General features: G+C 33.2%; 1 long non-coding RNA gene across 1 annotated transcript; it reads left to right on the top strand.

The window, feature by feature from the left end:
- Window positions 1-1,831: 1,831 nt before the first annotated feature.
- On the top strand, window positions 1,832-3,098 carry LOC149539511 (uncharacterized). The gene is made up of 6 exons (XR_016355919.1): window positions 1,832-1,916; window positions 2,036-2,107; window positions 2,243-2,261; window positions 2,512-2,580; window positions 2,756-2,825; window positions 2,931-3,098. It is a non-coding gene; the product is annotated as an uncharacterized LOC149539511 (long non-coding RNA).
- Window positions 3,099-6,208: the final 3,110 nt, after the last annotated feature.

Here is a 6,208-nt window from a genome sequence, read left to right as displayed (position 1 = left end):
ATATATATATATATATATATATATAGATATTACTCTAGATTGATATGTGAACAATATGCAATGTAGGGTGCAACAAGCAGTTTGAGAACACCATGGAGTACTTGTTCTATTAGAGGTGCGAGGCTAGGATTGAGAACACTTGAGGTAAAGTTTTCTAAATATTCTTAAAAGTAAAATAATATATTGGCTTAAAAATATTGTTTCTTAATTTGTATGACACTAGCAACCTACCTATAGATCCTCTTCCATCTCCTACCATCATTGAAACCATCCCATCCATCAAATCCATCCAATTCTCATCCACATCATTACCCAAACCCCATCTAATGAACCTCATGAGTTTTGACATGATATTATTTAATCACCTTAATATTGGAAAAGTAAACATTTTATTTTATTTTATAGAGCACTTTAGATTGACATGTTCAAGGGATATGCAATGAGGGTGTAGCAAGTGGTACGAGAACACCACATAGTACTCATTTCAGAATGAGGAAGCCAAGACGATTCAAGCGGACTTGGAGAATCAATTTAAGGTGAAAGATGTTAACATTGGTGAGTTAGAAGTGGAAGTTGTCTTAGAAACATTAATAAATCCTCAACCTTGTTAAGTCAAGAAGTAACAGATTAGAGGCCAGGGGCAAGAACGCTCGAGGTAAAGTTTTTTAAATATTCTTAAAAGTAAAATAATACATTGGCTTTGAAATTTTTGTTTCTTAATTGGTATTCTTAAAAATATAATAACAACTTTCCATCTCCTGCCATTATGGAAACCCTCCCAAATTCATAAAATCCATCCAATTCCCATCCACATATCTTGCTCCTAGCATACCCAAAATCCATCCAATGAACCTCATGAGTTCATCCTCCATATACCCATCCGCCTCAAAGAACCTCCATATTAGATATGGTGTCTTGTAGGAGTGTGGAGATAACGAATCTCCACTTTTATTTCTTGACAAGGTGCCAAAAGTTCATTCACACCTCTCTTTTCCTTCTCGATCTCTTTGTTTTCAATTTAGGCCTTGTAATCTTTTTGAGCCCCAATTTTTCCTATCTTTCAACTATCCTTCCAATATCATCCTTCAAATCCTTCTTGTGTCTTCTTGCCCTCCTATGATCTTCTTGTTGTAATTGTGCCTTCTTTCCATTTACAACATTATCTCATATTTATAACAATACTCTTTACTATTTTATAGGGCTTGTCGGGGGTTGAAACTTCTCAAATTGATGATGTCACACTTTTTGCCATTAACTTTGGCCTTGAGAGCTATGCGGTATCATAGCTTGCACACCTATCAAGTTTACGATTTGAGTTGAACTTGTGATGTGTCTTATTGATACCTCTTATGTTATATTTATTTTTTCTTTTAGGGTACTCCACATAGCTCGAGGTCTGGAGTAAAGGGAAGGAAATCAGCAAGAACACCAAAACAAAACAAAAAATAAATTATTAAATACAAATCAAGTTTATATTTTGAAATTTATTATGAATGAATGTATATACATGTACTTAATATTGATGAATACATGTTGACTTGTTTGTTGTATATATGTAGAAATAATTTAGTTTTGTAGAGTTGATGGATGTTCCTAAGACTATTGATGTTGAGGCAATGGAAGAGGTAAAATTTCATATTTTCCTTCTCATAAATTTTAGGTTATAGTATGCATTTGTTCTATATACATATTAAACAGCTATATTTACAAATGAGTACATGTATTTTTTCTTTGTTTTCTTTTCTTTTTTTCTTTTCAGTTTCATAGTAATTATCAAAAATTTGTCTTATTAACATGTGTTATTTATCTTTTACCTATTACAACACTCTTTGAGACTTCATGCAAATCCTTTACAATTTCATTTTGTTAGGAGTCCCAAGTGTCAAAGACTGGGTCAAACACAACAGAGGCTAGAGGTATGTATGTAGAGTCTTAGTTGAACCCTCCTGTGATCTCAATTTGGATTTCTTGTGTGTATGATATAAATCCCTAATGCCTACTCTACAATTATAACATTTTATCACTTACCATATAGGTTGTGCCTCATACCAGCATTGATTCAGCAGTGGTTGTGCCTCATGCTAGCACAAGAGATTCAACGGTTGCAGTATGTTTTTTTTTTTTTTTTTTTACTCTATTTGGAATCCCCAATTTCACTCTATAATGCTAACATTTTATCACTTACCATATACGTTGTGCCTCATACCAACACTAATTCATCAATGGTTTTACCTCCTGCTAGCACGCGAGATCTAGCTCAGGTTGTACTACATTTTTTGTTTTTTACTCTATTTGGAATCCCTAATGCCTACTCTACAATTATAACATTTTATCGCTTACCATACAGGTTGTGCCTCATACCAACATTGATTCATCATCGGTTGTATCTCCTACTAGCACGAGAGATCTAGCTCAGGCTATAGTACTTTTTTGTTTTTTATTTTTTACTCTATTTGGAATCCTTAATGCCACTAGAGCTATAATGCTAACATTTTATTTCTTACCATGTAGGTTGTGCCTCATACCAACACTACTTCATCAATGGTTGTACCTTCTACTAGCACGGGAGATCTAGCTCAGGTTGCAATACATTTTTTGGTTTTTTACTCTATTTGGAATCCCTAATGCCACTCTATAATACTAACATTTTATTGCTTACCATACAAGCTGATTCATTAGTGGTTGTGCCTCCCATAAGCATTCATTCATCAATAGTTGTGTCTCACATTGTCGCTCTACCTCATCATTTTGTTAGGAGTCCCACCCATCGACAAAGGAGCCCATTACTATTATCATTTATTCCAACTGTGGGACAAATGAATGAGGTAATGAACAACTCAACTATCCACAATTTAGAACCCAATTTCTAGTTTTTTCATATTACTTCTAGATAAGATATTTGATAGTGTATTTTAATTTTTCTTCTATAGACATTTGACAAGACACAAACTGCATCAAAGAGGCTCAATTTGATGATCCTGCATAGTCATAGATATTGATAGCGATATACATATGTAGTTGTGGTCATCACATGACATTGACATATATTTGACTTTTTTATTATATATATTTGAGATTTGTATTGTACACATTGGACATTTCTATTGTACACATTTGACATTTGTTGGGTATTTGACTTTTGTATTGTATATATTTGAGATTTATATTGTGCACATTTGACATTTCTATCGTACACATTCTACATTTTTTGGGTATTCAACTTCTATATTGTAACGATGAGGCATAACATCTTTTTGTAACTATATGATTGATATGACATAATATATTGTTCATTTTGATATACATTAAACTTGGATTTCCATCCAACTTGTTCAATGTATGATTACAAACTTGTATTTCAACTTACTTTCTTACAATTAATCAAACACATGAATGTTCATTACTTTATACAAATAATGTAACATGTTTATCAAATTCATCATATTATGTAATCATATGTTACTTACTTTGATGGAATAAGACATGAAAAGTGAAAATATGTCATGATTTTTGTATTTGTGTCAAAGATCGCAACCCAATAGTGCTTAGAGACCCTTAGGGACACTTCTATTCAGTGTGGTCGATATCGTCGTAGAGATGTTGTGGCTAAAATGAGATTGGTCCTAGCTTAAACCTGACCAACTGGAGCTAACATAGTAGATGTTTTGATCCTAGGACCAATAGCTTGAATATACACAACCTTGCTCATTTTAACTGAGCAACATTGCAACTTTTGGCAATAGGTGAGATACAAATGCCAAATTCAAACAAAGTTAAATCTCTAAAAACTAAGATAGTTTATTGTAGGCCTAGATAACATGATCCTGTAGCACTTGATAGTTCATCAATACTTCGCACAAGCTCAAAGAAATGCCCAATCAAATATTGTGGCCCAATGGTGCTTAGAGACCCTTAGGGACACTTCCGTTCAGTGTGGTTGATACTGTCGGAGGGATTTTTTGGCTGAAATGAGGTTGGTCCTAGCCTAAACCTGACCAACCAGAGCTAATGGAGCAGACGATTCGATCCTAGGACCAATGGTTTGAAATATGCACAACCTTGCTCATTTTAACTGAGCAACATTGCAACTTTTGGCAATAGGCAGGATACAAATGCCAAATCCAAACAAAGTTGAATCTCTAAAATTTGAGATAGCTTGTTTGAGGCATAGATAACGCAATCATGTAGTACTTGACAATTTGTTAATATCTTGCATGAGCTCAAAAAAATGCTCAATCAAAGATCGCAGCCCGATGGTGCTTACAAACCCTTAGGGACGCTTCTGTTCAGTGTGGTTGAAACCATCAGAGGGGCATTGTGGCTGAAATGTGGTTGGTCCTAGCCTAAACTTGACCAACCGGAGCTGAAAGAGTAGCTGTGGATTGCTAGGAAAAGCCAAAATTGCTCATTAGGTCCTAAGTTGGTCAAAAGTTGCTCAATGAGCCAAAAGTTGCTCAATAGATTAAAATTTGTTAGGGATAGGGAACTAAGGTATTATGTTACTTAATAAGTCCTAGGAATCTTAACTAGGGTCCTAGAATAGTCCTAGATGGACCCATTTGACCAAAAAATGTCAAGACCAAAAATTATTCAAAAGTTGTAAAGTTGCTTGAGCAGCTTTTGCAATTTTTGCATAAAGTTCCAAATGGAGGTTTGGGAAGTTGTAACTACCCATGCTTGGGTATATGAGCATGGGGAACATATTTTGAACTCCTCTTCAATGCTTTGCAACTTTCTTGTCAAAAGTTGGCAACTTTTGAAAGTTACAAAGTTGCAAAATGCAACTTTTACATTTTTCGCAACGTTTCACAAATTTGGTCAAATGACCTTCCTATCATCTCAAACTTAACCAAAAACCTTACCTATGTTAAAAACCTAATCTTGACTCTTCGTAGACCTATCGACCTCATGATGACATCATCATCATGTCTTCTACCAATCAGAGGGTTATTTTAAGCCTAAAAAGAGGTGACATAGTGTAACAACAAGACATGGTCCAGAACAACCCTATCCAAGCTTTGCATATGTTGTAGAGAAGCCAAATGAGTATCCAAATCTATAATTTATTTTCCTGATATTTTGAGAAATTTGGGAGAAAAGTCAACCATCTAAATCCATATAAGTTGAAGATAATTGAATTTTTTTTAAGGATATCATCAAACTAAAAAAAAGAGTTCAACAGACAAACTTATAAAAAATTTAGAACAATAATACACAATATTATATCTCTTATTTGTTTTATATACACAATCTGGCATCTAAATATGCATATGTTACATGTCTTCTCTTTTTTATATACAAAATTTGGCATATAAATATGCACATGTGACATCTCTTATCGGAATTTTATATAAAATATGATGTATAAATATCCACATGTTACATGTCTTATCAGTTTTATATACAAAATTTGGAATCTAAATATGCACATGTGACATCTCTTATCATATTTATATACAAAACTTGGTATCTACATATGCACATCACTACAAAGTTGGAACATTTCGTATAACATATATACAAAATTTTCAAAATTATTCTACCATATGTAGAATGATTCATCTATATAGCACACAATCAATCAAGGGAACCTTCTTGATCAACTCTAACCCTTATTGTATCAAGTATTACCTCATGATTAGATTCATGTATTTTCTAGAACTTCTTGTTAAAAGCCCTACCATGATATGATATCAATTGAATATCTGCAACAATTAGGTTAGAGTAATGAAGAATATGTCCGTGTATCTGAAAATCCTCAAATAACCACATGGTAGAATTCTTGATAAGGTACTTACATTTAATTGTAAAGATAGTTTAAAGTCAAAATTGATACATTATATATGAAAAATTGACTTAAAGAGATCTTCATGGAAGGGGACAAAAATATACTATATTTTAACCCATGTGCCTGTCACGACGACGGATCTTATTGGGTATTCAATATCCTCACCATCAATGACTACAACTATCAGTTTCTTTTTGGGCTCAATATACCGACATAGAAAGTAATCTATTTCTTCATCATTATTCTCATATGCAATAACAACATATACATGACCTGCATTATATAGAAGGATAAGTTAATGGAAATTTTGAAAGTAATATATTTTAACCAAGTATTAAATTGATAACTTAGTAACTAGTTCAACTAGGTTATATACATGCTCAAAATCTATTGATGCTTCAAATTGGTTGAGTTATGGTG

Source organism: Cupressus sempervirens, chromosome 9 (genome assembly GCF_028749045.1).
Source record: "Cupressus sempervirens isolate cs-2001-9-10 chromosome 9, ASM2874904v1, whole genome shotgun sequence".
Taxonomy (NCBI): Eukaryota; Viridiplantae; Streptophyta; class Pinopsida; order Cupressales; family Cupressaceae; genus Cupressus; species Cupressus sempervirens.
This window is presented reverse-complemented; position numbering and strand designations above follow the sequence as displayed.